Source organism: Panthera uncia, chromosome F2 (assembly GCF_023721935.1).
Source record: "Panthera uncia isolate 11264 chromosome F2, Puncia_PCG_1.0, whole genome shotgun sequence".
NCBI classification, from domain to species: domain Eukaryota; kingdom Metazoa; phylum Chordata; class Mammalia; order Carnivora; family Felidae; genus Panthera; species Panthera uncia.
This window is the reverse complement of record NC_064812.1, coordinates 33,313,798-33,328,725: the sequence shown is the minus strand read 5'-3', so window position 1 is coordinate 33,328,725 and position 14,928 is coordinate 33,313,798.

The following is a 14,928-nucleotide window of genomic DNA, read 5'->3' as shown; positions in this document are numbered from 1 at the left end:
ATACTTGTCAGGCTGTTATCTGGGAGATGATGGCCTCGTGAAAAAAATTAGTCAGCAAGTGTTTCCTCCTTTATTTTCTGAATAAATCTGTGTAAAACTGGCATTATTTCATAAATATTTGACAGAATTCACCAGTGAAACCATCTAGGCCTGGAATTTTCTTTGTGGGAAAGATTTGACTATCAGTTAAATTTGTTTAATAAATAAAAAGCTACTAGAATATCTTTCAGTTTGGGCTATGATTTCTAAGGAATCTGTTGACTTTATGTAAGTTGCCAAATGTTATTGTTATAAAGCTATTTACAATATTTTTTTTCATCCTTTAAATGTTTGTAGCATTTAAAATAATGAGCCCTCTGGAGCGCCTGGGTGGCTCAGTCAGTTAAGCGTCCGACTTCGGCTCAGGTCATGATCTCGCAGTCTGTGGGTTCGAGCCCCACGTCAGACTCTGTGCTGACAGCTCAGAGCCTGGAGCCTGCTTCCGATTCTGTGTCTCCCTCTCTCTCTACCCCTCCCCTGCTCATGCTCTGTCTCTCTCTGTCGCAAAAATAAAAACATTAAAAAAAATTTTTTTAAATAAATAAAATAAAATAAAATAATGATCCCTCCTCTCTTACTCTTGGTATTGATAATTTTCTCTTTTTCTTAATCAGACTTACTAGGGGCTTATCAATTTTGTTTCTCTTTCTGACATACCACCTTTTGGCTTTGTTAATTTCCATATTCTTTGTTCTCTGTTTCACTGATTCCTGCTCTTCATTTCCCACTTTCTAATCACTTTGAATTTGATTTGTTCTTATTCTAGTTTCTTAAAGTAGAAGCCTAGATCATTGATTTTAAATCTTTCTTCTTCTCTAATATCCTTATAGTTATACATATCCTTTTACACTGTGCTGTGGCTTCATCCCTCACTGTCATTTAGGTAAAATGTTTTATCACACTTGGTGATTGCTATCTGCATCTGTACATCTTGCACTAATTCCAAATATTCGGGAATGTTCTCGGTATCTTATTGATTTTTAAAAAAATTTTTTTAACGTTTATTTATTTTTGAGACAGAGAGAGACAGAGCATGAGCAGGGGAGGGGCAGAGAGAGAGGGAGACACAGAATCGGAAGCAGGCTCCGGGCTCCTAGCTGTCAGCACAGAGCCCGACGCGGGGCTGGAACTCACAGACCATGAGATCATGGCCTGAGCTGAAGTACGACGCCCACTGACTGAGCCACCCAGGTGCCCCTTATTATTGATTTCTAACATAATTCTAATTTGGCCAGAAAACAGACTCTAAGATATTGATCTTTTGATACCTGTGGGGACATATTTTATTGTCTAGCTTTTGCTTATCTTGGCAAACATTCCCAGTGCAATGGAAAATAATGTGCTTTCTGCAGGTGTTGGGTGTGGTGTTAGGGGTCTGCAAATATTAATCAGGTCAAGTTGGTTGATAGTATGGCTAAATCTCCATCAGTTACTGAGAGAGAGGTAATAAAATCTGCAGTTTCATGTAGGTGTGTCGATTTTCCCCTTTGATTCTCTCAGGTTTTTTTTTTTCCCTCCTGTATTCTGAACCTCTGTTATTAATTGCCTAACATGCATGATTGTTATGTCTTCCTGACGAATTAAACCGTTTATTACTATGCACTACCCTTTTATCACTGCTAATATTCCTTGTCTGCAATTTTACTTTGTGCTGGAATATTCATGCCAGCCTTCTTACTCTTACTGCTTCCATCTTTCTACTCCCAACCTGTCCCTGCTGATTTATTTAAATTGTGTTTCTGTCTCCTCCGGGCAGCTTTCGCTTTATAGTCTACTCTGATTGCTTCTTCCTTTTACTTGCAAGGTTTAATTCATTTACATTTAGTAGCACTATTAATATGGCCAGGTTTAAGCATCGCATCTTGGTATTTACTTCCAAGTTATCCTATCCTATTTATCTTTTCTTTTCCTGTCTTTTGAATTAACGTGTTTTTTAATATTCCATTTTAATTCCTCTATTTCCTCTGCATTGATATTTTTATGGCTGCTTCTAGATAGATGACAAATGAATTCTTCACTTACAACTGTCCACTTAGAGTTAATATTTCACGAGTGCACATAAAATATAAGAACCTTACAACGGCAAAATTCTATTGCTCTCGCCTATCCTTTTCACTCTTGTTATTTGTCTATGTGAGTCATGAAACACTGCAATGCAATGTCTTATTTTTGCTTTAAATAATCAGTTGTCTTTCAAACAAATTAGCAGTAGGAAAAAGATACTCTTTTATATTTTTCAAATAACATTTACTATTTTTAAAAAGTTTATTCATTTATTATTTCTCAAAGAGAGAGAGAGAGAGAGAGAGCATGTGCGTGAGCACAAGTGGGAGAGGGGCAGAGAGACAGATGGAGACACAGAATCTGAAATAGGCTCCAGGCTCTGAACTGTCAGCACTGAGCCAGACGCGGGGCTCGAACTCACAAACAGCAAGATCCTGACCTGACTTGAGCCAAAGTTGGATGCTGAACTGACTGAGCCACCCAGGTGCCCCAATATTTACTATTTCTGATTTTCTCACTCTGTCCTGTAGATTCAACTTTCTGCCTAGTGTTCTTTCTTCTTAGCCTGGAGGCTTCCCTTAGCATTTCTTATCAGGCAGGTCTACTGTCAACAAATTCTCTAGGCTTTTGTTATTCTGAAAATAGCTTTATTTCACCTTAACTTTTGAAGTATATTTTTTACTGAATAAAGCATTCTGTTGCTCAGTGTCTTTCCGTCTGTTGCAGAACTTCAAAGTTGTCATCTCATTGTTGTCAGACTCCATTCTTTATGATGAAAAGTCAGTCATAATTCATCCTTTTCTCTCCCTCTTTGTGGCTTCGTTTTAAAAAAAATACGACTGCTTTCAAGATTTTTCTCTTCACATTTGGTTTTCAGCAATTTGACTACATTTTCTTAGGTGTGCTTCTCTTTGTATTGAAATTATGGTTAAGTTACTGGTGGATTCTTTGGGTCCTGGCAGGCTGGTTCCATTCTTTGTTAGGGCAGGTCTGTTTCTGTTTTGAACTTAGCATTGGAGCACGGCCCTCATTCCTAAGGCCTGGTCTTTCCCAAGTCACAACTGAAAGTGTAAAATTTTGGGGAGTTGTCTCTACTCTGGCTGGTCTAGAATTCCAACATCTTCTAGCATTAGAACGATAAGAATTAGAATTATCCCTGCAGCCCCAAATAATGGGGGATCAGAAGCATGATTAAACAGAGGAAGTAATTGGTAGGCAGATTTTTTAAAAGTAGGCATATAAGATTATAATTGTATCATAATCGTGGTATAGTATTAAAGCTCTGCCAGGATGTTTTGAAAAAAATTTGAATTCAGAACCATCTTTCAGCTCCACACTGCCTGAGGTCCTGCCATATTTTAGTTCTCCCCTTCTTAGATGTCCAAGGGATTCTCCTAATCTCTCTTTTTTTTAAATTTTTTTAACATTTATTTATTTTTGAGAGAAAGACAGAGCATGAGTGGGGGAGGGGCAGATAGGGAGACACAGAAGCCGAATCAGGCTCCAGGCTCTGAGCTGTCAGCACAGAGCCTGAGGTGGGTCTTGAACTCACGAACAGCAAGATCGTGACCTGAGCCAAAGTCAGACACTTAACCGACTGAGCTACTCAGAGGCCCGTCTCCTAATCTGTTTATGTGATTTTGGCATTAATCCCACTCCCCCTACTTAAGCTACTTTGAGTGGGTCTCTATTTAATCAAAAGGACAAGGTAAAACTGTAATTGTATCTCTCATGCGGAAGAATATTTGGTAAGCTATGACAACAATCCCTTCATCAAATCTGAGCCTTCTGTCACTGTAGGAAGAGACCTAATATATTAAGAACAGGTGAGCAACCCAAAGCCCAGAGATATTTTCTGGCCATCCTGGGAATTTCTCAGTTCTCCTGACTTTAGTCAGATGATATAAAACAGTGGTTCTCAAATGAGCATGTGCATCAGAATCACCAGGAAGGCCTTGTTGAGTATTCAGGCCCCATTGCTACTGTTTCTGGATTGGCAGGTCTAAGAAAGGACTTAAGAAGTTGCATTTCTAACAAGTGCCCAGGTGATGATGGCTGGGCACTACAGATTAAGAACTACTGATACGGAGACCTCTCAGAGCAAGTTTACATTTGTGTTTGTTCCCTATGTGTAGAGAGTCACCAGTCCCCTGTCACTCATTACTTTATAACATGATGTCATCCATATTCCCAGGGTGAGATGGGTAGGGGTGGCAGCTGAAATCTAAGAGCAAAGAGAGCATTATAAAGGGGTCATTTCGGGGCGCCTGGGTGGCTCAACCGGTGGAGCCTCTGATTTTAATTCACGTCATGATCTCGTGGTTCATGGGTTCGAGCCCCACATCAGTCTATGGGCTGATAGCTCTGAGCCTGGAGCCTGCTTCAGATTCTGTCTCTCCCTGTCTCTCTGCCCCTCCCCCACTCGTGCTCTAGCTCTCTCTCTATTTCTCTCTCTTTCTCAAAAATAAATACACATTTTTAAAAAGTAAAAAAGAAAAAAAAGCCATTTCGTTAAGGATTTCCCGCTCCTCCCCCGCCCCCAAGAAATGACAATAGGGAGATTTAAAGGTTTTCAGTTACTTTTCCAGTGTTTTGCTATGACTAAAGAATCATAAGTAGCATACAGTTGAAGTCTGGCAGTATTTCCTCAATATACTGTACAGGAAAAGCTAATGAAGGTGAGCTACAGATGTTTCTAATATTTGGATGGTTATTATCACCAGCAGTATATCTCTAATTCGTATAAAATGAAATTTCGTAACCCAGTGATGGTCTGTTTCTTATTGGCTACAACACTGAAAAACAACAATAATAAGACCAACTATTGCCTGAGGCTTAATATAGCTCTGTTTTGTCAAAATGTGAACCTCTCCTGTGACTTCTCTCAGTCACACAAATTTCATGTCCTGGTGCTTCTTCACTTAAAAAGGGTTTATGAGGGGCGCCTGGGTGGCGCAGTGGGTTAAGCGTCCGACTTCAGCCAGGTCACGATCTCGCGGTCCGTGAGTTCGAGCCCCGCGTCGGGCTCTGGGCTGATGGCTCGGAGCCTGGAGCCTGCTTCCGATTCTTTGTCTCCCTCTCTCTCTGCCCCTCCCCCGTTCATGCTCTGTCTCTCTCTGTCCCAAAAATAAATAAAAAACGTTGAAAAAAACATTAAAAAAAAAAAAAAGGGTTTATGAAAAATCCCAAGTTGCTCTGTGGGGAAGCCACAGATACTCAGGATATGGCGACTTCAGGAGAAAAGCTTGGTGTCCAGTAAGGGAGATGAGACAGCTGCAGATATCACTATGACAGTAAAAAGTACAGCAGAACAAGAGCCCCAGGGGTCAGAGAAGAACCGCTTTGGGTTGGAGTGATCAGAGAAGGTTCTGTGAAGAAAGTGGCATCTCAGCAGAATTTTGAAAGGAGACTTGAGTTTTGATAGTCATATACGGGAAGAAAACCACAGACCAGGAATTACTTCTGAGAGCACCAGAGACAAACCAGCCCAGGTTGTCTCCCATTTCTAGTGAGGTAAGTGGGCGAGTGCTCACGTAACATCCGTGCAAAGGAGTCCTGCGTGAGGGGGTGAGAAGGGAGAGAAAATAAGGTCTCAGATGCCAGAGCAAGGATTGAGAGTTTGTCAGCAATGGGGACATATTGAAGTTTTCAAGCAAAGGAATCATGTGGTCCAGATATTTACGTTTAGCACATTCATAAATGGCCAATGGCTAAGAAAGGATAGTTGACCATAACGTGAAGAGAATAGAGGCAGACAGAAGCAGTGAGGTGACTCCAGCGGTGTAATAATCCAGGAACGAAGAGGCCACAGCTAGACCCGGGAGGCACCCATGGGAACAATAGAACAGGGACAAAATGAGGTAACTCATTACATAAAGTTTAGGTTTTCAGAAGAGTGTTGGTGCCATTAACTGAACTAGAAAAGTCAGGGAGAGAGGTATGTATTAAGGTCGGGGAGGAAAACGATGAGTTCGGGTATGGATACATTGGGCTTACATTTCTTTCAGTAAAGCCAGAGGGAAATCTTTTTTTTTTTTTTTTTGGTGTTTATTTTTGAGAGAGAGTGAGTACAAGCAGGGGCGGGGTATAGAGAAGGGGGTACAGACGATCTGAAGCGGGATCTGCTCTGACAGCAGGGAACCTGATGCAGGGCTCAAACCTGTGAGTTTACGAGGTCATGACCAGAGCCAAAGTCAGGTGCTTAACTGATTGAGCCACTCAGGTGCCCCAAGGCAGATCGAAATCCTTTTGAAGGCAGCCGGAGTTTGGGAAAAATCTCAGATTGAGCTGTTGTATGGGTCAGGCCGGGCCAGATGATGCTACAATTACCATCCTCAGGGAAATCCCAGGGGCTGGAAAAAATGGTGCTTATTTTGTAATTCATTCGTTGCGGCCACTTTAATTTAGGAAGGGGACTCTGTTCATCCTAGTTACTCAGAGATTCGGTCTGATGGAGGCTCCATCTCAACATGTTCTCCGTGGTCACAGGGACTGGGAAAGGGGAACATGAAGAACCAAGGGCTGGCTCATAAAACTGCTGCCCTGAAGTGACACATAACACTTTCCCTCCACATCTCACTGACAGAAGTAAGTCACATGATGGGTCATTCCTCAAAGTGGATACAGAAAAACAATCCTACATGTGCCTCAGGCAAAAGAACTGTGGGCTAGGAAGGCACAACCCAGGAAGGGAAGGCTCTTGATGCCCCTGAGAGGAGCCAGGAGCCCCAGACCAAAGGGGCAGAGGCTAGTGCTGCCCCCGGGGGTGGGGGGGTGGGAGACACAGAAGAGGAAGGGCCCCATGGCAGAGACACCCACCAGCCAGCCAGCAGAATGCGTAAGTTGGCGGCGGGGGGAGGTGGGCAGCTGGGTGATCTTGAAGCTGCAAAAACGGCTTGCTTGTGAGGTCACTGCCTGGACCTAGTGCCCAGCCTGCCTTCCTGTGCCCAGAAAGGAAGGGGCTGTTGCCCCCTCCCAGCCACGTTTCCTCTCCTTTTCCCTCCTGTGGACTCTCCCATCATCCATGTGGCCTTCCTCTTAAGGCCAGATGAAGATGGTCCCTTGTGGTTTCCCAAGTTAGGTTTGTGATGTGAGACGCTTCTGCTCCTACCCCTACCTCTCCTTCCCCACCCCTGCAGAAAGCAATTGCTAGTTTTCTTTCCCTATTCTTTTCCAAGTAGGTTTTGTTTACTCCCCAAATCCCTGAGCCAGATGTGGGGTGCTGACACTCACAACCCCTGAGTGCCCAGTCTTCTCTCTCCCCTTTCCACTGAGTTTTTAGTCTCCTGTGCTGTGCCTAGTGGCACCTGGGCTGGGGAGGACACTGCTCCTGTCTAGGTTTTTATAAATGTCAAGGGGTGCCTGGGTAGCTCAGTCGGTTAAATGTCCAACTTCGGCTAAGGTCACGATCTCATGTCTTGTGAGTTTGAGCCCCATGTCGGGCTCTGTGCTGTCAGCTCAGAGCCTGGAGCCTCCTTCAGAGTCTGTGTCTCCCTCTCTCTCTGACCCTCATCAACTCATGCTCTTTCTCTGTCTCTCAGAAATGAATAAACGTTAAAAAAAAAATTTAAATGTCTTACTCAAGTTCAAACCTGCAGCTTGTGAATCAACTGTCTCTTTTCTGACTTGGTAGGCAAGTTTTGGACTTTGGAGAGAGGGGAGGTCTGTAATGTGAAACAACTTCTTGCCTTTTCTTCTCCTCCCATTGCTGTACATAACTTTTAATGGCCAAACCCCAGATTTGTACTTTTTTTTTTTTAACTGCTAAAGCCATTCTCTTCCACCTGGTTTTACTGTAACATTTGGAAAAGGACTAAATATTGTTCCTTAAAAAGAAGAAGAAGAAGAAGAAGAAGAAGAAGAAAAGAAAAAGGACTGCCATTTATGAATTGTTGCTCTAATTCCCATGAGTATCATCCAGATGACAAATGGTGAAGACCGAGCATTGGGGTGAATTTTGATGTAAGAGGAGAGAGAGGGAAAAGCAACCCTCTAAGGATAGAACCCCAGGGAATAGTCTTACTTGACAGGGCAGTAAGAAGAACACATATTTAGGGAGCAAAGTAAAAACATATAGAAAAGAAATGGGCTCAGTGTAGTCTAGGGTCACATCCGTGAGAAGCATCTCAGGAAGATTCCTTATTGCCAGATCTGGAGATAAAGCAACTGAACGTGAGGAAAGGCCATTGGGTCTGACCTTGAAGGTGACCGTGGCTGACCTTCAAGAGAGCTGCTCCAGGGAGGCGATGGGGCCAGACCAGGGAAAGAGTGATCAAAAGTGGAGGTAGAACATTGGACTGTGAAAAAAAGGAAGGGAAATAAGATGGTTACTTGAGGTAGTTGCAAAATCGAAGCTGATTTGTTAAATCAAAGCTGACAGTTTTTTATTCATTCATTTAGCAAATATTTATTGTACATTTACTCTTGCCAAACACTGCTTTAGAAGCTGGCAAGAGACAGAACAAGATAAGTTTTCTGTTCCCATGGAGCTTATCTTCTGGTGGAGACAGACGTCCAATAAACAAGTGAGCAAAGAAATGAATGAGTGAAAAAGATCATTTCCAATTATATTTAGTTCTGATAAAATGAAATAAATTATATTTGGTTCTTCCTTTAAAGGAAGTGACCAAGTAGGTAGAGAGTGTGGGTTGAAGGGTATATCCTCAACTACTCAGGATTGGGCAACATATGAGCTGATGCCCGGAGGACAAGAAATACTGGCTATGCAAGGATTTAGAGCTAGAGTTTTTCTTTTCTTTTCTTTTCATGTTTATTTCTTTTTGAGAGAGACAGAATATGTATGTGTGTGAGTGGGGGGAAGGGCAGAGAGAAAGGGAGACAGAAAATCCCAGGCACGCTTCATAGCGTCTGCACAGGGCCTGACTAGGGACTCGAACTCATGAGTCATGAGATCGTGACTGAGCTGAAATCAAGAGTCAGATGCTTAACTGACTGAACTACCCAGGCGCCCCTGGAGTTTTTCATGGTAGGCAGAAGCTGTGAAGGAAGGTTCTCATAGAAAGTAGAGATTAGATAGACAACTAAAAATGGCCGTGTGTGTGACTATCTAGAGTAAATAAAGGTTCTAGAAGGCACTTCTCAATGCGCAGGGCTCATTAGTTTAGAAGCATGCGCCTTCTCCTTCAGGTAACTCTGCCACAGAACCTACTTCTGCTGCCTGGGAGAAGTTGCTAAGGGTACAGACCCCTTGAGGTGATTCTTTCCTCAGTGTTCTATATTGTACCGGCCTTTTCTTCTTAAAGTATCTGAACCAGCCCTCACTGGCTTATGGTGAAGTGCCTTTTACACTTGCATTCTTTCTGGTTTTTTACAGCACGTATCAAACATTTGTGTAAGTGGGCGTAGGTTACATTTTCCTGGGTCCACTCTTCTACGCGTGTGGGGTTTGAAAAGAGAAACTTAAATCTCTGCAGAGCTCTCTGACCAGTCCCTGTGGCCTCAGGAGATGAGAGCAGTCACCACGGCCATTATGGTCTGAATGAAACTGCCACTGGGAATAAATGCACACATTTAAAAACCTTTTAATATTTTTAAAATTTATTTTTGAGAAACAGTGAGAGACAGAGCACAAGTGGGAGAGGGGCAAAGAGAAAAGGAGACACAGAATCCAAAGCAGGCTCCAGGCTCTGAGCTGTCAACAGAGAGCCTGATGGGGGCTTGAACCCACAAACAGTGAGATCGTGACCTGAGCTGAAGACAGATGCTTAATCGTCTGAGCTACCCAGGCACCTCTAAATTTTAAATTTGAGGTATGCTAGTTCAGTGCGATAATCTGTTGGAGGATTAATTTGTGTTAACTTATTTCTGTTTTTTCATATTCTTTGTCTGTTGTCCCCACTGCCCTCCCTGCTGGAACACAAGCTCCATGAGGGCGGGAATATCTGCCGGTTTTGTGCACTGATGTATCCCTAGTTGCTAGAACAGTGCCGCGCAGGAAGGAGGTGCTCAGTAAATACTGAGTGAATGCGTGTTGTTTCTCCCTGTTGTGACCCTGGCAGGAAGGCAGGCTTGCTTTCAGGCTAGAACTCAAAAGGCAGCCAAGTTTCTGTGTGAGCTATGAGTGCTGGTCTCAGCACTCGTTAGACTTTGTTCCGTTGGGATCAAAAGCCTTAGCCCTGACATCCAGAGAAAAGCCTGTGCTCAGAGCAGCAGACTGGAGACCAAGGAGGACAGGAGTGTGGAAAGGACCCTTCGCGGAGTCCTTCGAGCACAAGAAACAGAGGGGTGTCTCTTGTGGGATGCCAAGGAGGAAGAGTCCCTACCCATTCTGAGAGGAGAGGGTTAGAGTGTATTGTTTTGATTTCCACAAATGCAAAAGTTACAAAAAATGTCTTCAAGGCCGAAATGGGATGACGAGGTTGGGAGCTTGGCAGCCACAGCCAGCAAGTACTTTTTCCAGACACGCTCTGTGCAGAGCCAAACATAAGTGCTTTGCAGTTATTTTGTCACCAAGGTCTCCAAACCATCCTGGAGGCAAATAGCATCCTCATTTTACAGACAGGTTGACTGCAGTCCAGAGGGTGGTTTAATCTGGAGCTAGTGGTGACCAGCGTGTCCTGGAGAGGACCAGCTAGGGCTTTGGGGAACAAGGAATCATGCGGGATGGGGAGCAGGATTGCTGGGGCTGTAGAGACTCATCCCCGTGGCAGACAGGCTTACCAGCAATCATAAGTTGGGGCGGCAGAGGGCATGGCTCTGAGACACACGGGAGGGGCAGGGGAACTTATCCTAGGCTGTGGATCTCCTTGGTATTTCCCGTGACAGCTTTAATACAGCAGCAGTTAGGGGAAATCTTGGGTCGGGAGGGTAGGGAAGGCAAATTCGGCTTCCAGTACCCGTGTCTGGGGAGGAAAATTGGCTTGCACTAGGGGTAGGAAGGTGCAGGTGCGAGAACCCAGGCCATTTCCTAGTTCACGCCCCGCATTCGGCCCCAAATTTCCAATAAGAGAGAAAGGAAAACAGAAGACAGTAATTGTCCAAAGTCTTTTCACTAAATCTCATTTAAAACAAAACAATTATGTGTGGTCATTGTGGGAATGAGATTCTTTCTCTTCAGGGCTGGGTGGAGCCAAGAACATACTTCAGGAGGGAAGAAAACCTGTTTTTCCCCAGGTTCTCCAAGGACCATCCTCCCGTCCCTGGGAGACCAGGAGGGTCTCAGGTTTCCCACTTTACTCCTGGGAGGAGCATCAGAGGAGCCTGCTTTGCACAGGCCTGTATTTGCCACACCCATGCCACAGGCACACTCCTCCTCCCCAGGTAGGAGGGCAAATTCAGGGGGTTTGGCTCAGGATGCCAGCCAGGGTCCATTCTTTTGTCTTTATCATCCTTTCTTTGTGCCCCTCAGCCCTGGCTTGAAGGGTCAGCATCTTTGGGGCCAACGGTGTCACTCCTGGGCTTGGGCAGAAACCCTGCAGCTGTTTGTTGACTGACACTAGAGCTGAGTCTGGGAGGAGGCAGGGAATGACGAGGGTGTTCTGCCTCTTCTGCTCCGTGAGCACGGTGTGCGCTCGCTCGCAGAGCTAATGCCCTGTGACAGATGGATTCTGGGCCCGAGCCTCACGCTTGGCTGGTCCCTCCTTCGGAAAGGAGACTCAGCAGGGAAGCTGCTCCCAGAGAATTTATTTCCACGGGTTTGAAAAGCCACAGGGCTCTGGGAGCATCTGAAGACCAATGATTGAAGGAGATCAACATCACGTTTGCAGCTTTTCATTTCCCTCCCAGACAACCTGAACTAATGTGAAAACAGAAAATTGGTTCCCAGGGAGACAATACTTAGGGGCAGATGAACCTGGTGGCCCCTTCCTCCTGTTTTCCATCTCTCCAAATCCTTGGCATGGGCACCGTACCACCTCTAGAACCATCCTCTGACCTTTATTAACTATCACGATGTCTCTCTTCTCTCCTTCCCAGGGCCACCTATTACCGCACACCAACATTTACCAATCCCCTACTTTGTTCCGGGCAAATGAAAATGGCGACACCATCCTACCCGCTTGGGGACTTGGAGGGAGGCGGAGACTCATTACAGCACTCATGGTGTATTAATATAAACTGCCTTGGAGTGTTTCTCCATCTCGTCTGCAGGCGTATATATGTATCCGTTCATTATATAGGTACATATATATAGATACATATATATAGATACATATGAATTAGTTTCCCCATAAGACTATAAGCACTTTGAGCACAGGACTTTATCTTATATGATAATTCACAGGGTGCAGAGTATAAAGTAAATGTCTAATAATATAATAAATTACATTATACATACACAATAAATAATATAATAACATCATAAAAATATAATAATTCCTTTTGAATTTGAATGAAAATGACTCTGGGGTGGTAGAGTGACAGAGCATTTTCTGGAAGAAAAACAGCAAGCTGTTCGTGTTTACTGCAACTAAGCATCCGTGGTTGGTTTCACCTGCAGTTTTGCCACTTAGAATAAAGCCCACCACTTACGCAGCTACAACAGAACAGAATCCTACTGCTGATCTCAGGAATACATTGTGGGCTGATAATTTACAGGCACGTTTTTTTCAAGGCAGCCAAATAGGCCAGTGAGAAGCAATGAGGAATAATCACAAAGGGAAAATAATTAAGTTGGGTTCCTATCTCATACCATACAACAAAATAAATTGCAAGTGGATTAAAGATGGAGCTGTAAAAACAAAACCTAGATCATTAGAATATCTCTCTGAAATCTTGCAGCAAGAAAGGCCTTCCAAAACAAGGCAAAACCTGAAGCAAAAAAAAAAAAAAACCCAAACAAACAAACAAACAAAAAAAAAAGGGAAACATTGACAAATCTGAGCATATAAAATTAAAAACTTCTCTAGGATAGAAAGAAATAAGTTTTAAAATCACCAAGTAGAAGCATATTATTCATACTAGATGATTAGTAAGAAAGGTGAATTTTTTAAAGGTAATCTGAAAGAGAAAAATGACATAACATGGGGCATCTGGGTGGCTCTGTCAGTTAAGCTCCCAACTTTGGCTCAGGTCCTGATCTTGTGATCTGTAGGTTCAGGCACCCCGTCAGGCTCTGTGCTGACAGCTCAGAGCCTGGAGCCTGCTTCGGATTCTGTGTCTCCCTCTCCCTCTGACCCTCCCCTGTTCATGCTCTGTCTCTCTCTCAAAAATAAGTAAACATTAAAATTTTTTTTAATTTAAAATTTGTTAAAAATTAAACAGAACATTTACAGAAGAAAATAAATGGCCAATAAGGGATGCCTTTAATTTTGTCTCCTAATATAAGCCTGTGTTTTTATTGCCAGTGGTCTGTTTTGGTCTCCATCAGAGCAAAATTATTTTTGTTATGTGACTTCATAAAATAAAGCACCATTTTCCAATGAAAACCTTTTAGAAAGAAGTAAAGAATGTCATCCTTTTGAGGTATTTTACCTCCTTTCCTCATTCTGACCTGCTTAACAAGAGGAAAAATTCATCAAGTTCTCAGCTTTGAGAGCCATCAATGGAAGATAAAAGTCTTGGCCCATCGTCACCACGGCAGAGCCTCCTATTCACTGCCACCAGCAAAGCCTCTGATTGTCACAGGGATCTGGCATCCTCAACGGTGATGAGCTAAACGTGTGTTCCCTGATGGCTGAGGGCAAACAAAGAGTTTATTTCAGTACCAGTGATGTTTCTGACATTTCTCTTTCAAAGGCGAGCTGACTTCAAATCACACATATTTTCTCCACACATAAAGATTTGACGCCATTGTAGCCCCAGGCATTAGAGGTCTCACTTACCCTGTTAGTGGCTTTCTCTTCCTCTGACCCCGTTTCAGGGGTCCGCAGCCACCCCCAGAGCCAGGTGCTGCTTTGGTTGCCTGCACACAGAGACCCAAGGAAGAACGAGAAGCCTCGCTCCTCCAGAGGGCAATCAGAGTAGATGTATGTTTATAAGTCTATGAGAAGGGCTGGTGGGCAGCTGGGAAGAGAGATTCTGAGAAGCAGAGAGTGACTTGAGAGGGAACAGAAGCAACAGTGGTGCCACCTTTGGCTAAGAGCTCCTGGAAAAGAGACTTCTCAGCAGAATAAATAAGAAGGCAGACAAGAGAAGGTGCCCGGACACATCACGGCAAAAGTGCACATATCAGAGGCAAAGACATCGTTAGTGAGGAGGAGAGATAACAAAACAAGGGGACACCTAGGCTGATGGCTGATTTAGCAGCAACAAGGAAGTCAGAAAACAGTAAGAAAATATCTGCAAACACTGAGATAAGATAACTGCCAACCTAGATTGAAATACTTAGCAGAACCACTTCTCAAGAACAAGGGCGAAATAAAGACATTTTCAGATAAACACTGAGGAGGTTGACCTCCAAACTCTCACTAACGGAAATTCTAAAGGATGTACTATAAGGAAAGAGAGAGAGGAGAGAGAGAGAGAGAGACAGAGAGAGACAGAGAGATTCCAGAAGATCAAAAGGCAGGTCTGAGATAAGATTTTTTTTTTAATTCTAAATTTAAAATTCTAAAATTTTGAAATTCTAGAATTTTAAAAAATTCTAAATCCAGCTAACACTGATGTTATAAGAATAATATCTAAATAGTGAGGTCAAGAAAGGAGCTAATGCTTCTTCTGAAAATTGTAGGGGAGCCCTTCCTTGCCTCTTTCCAGCTTCTGGTGGTTTCCTGGCAATCTTTGGCATTCCTTCACTCCTGGATCCATCCCTTTGACCTTCCTCATTCTCATCATCTTCCTGTGTCTAGATTTCCCTTTTATAAGAACACCAGTCAGGTTGGATTAGGGCCCACTCTGATCACCTCATGTCAACTTGACGACCTTTATAAAGGCTCTATTTTTAATAAGGTCACATTCTAAGGTACCAAAGGTTAGGATTTCAACATA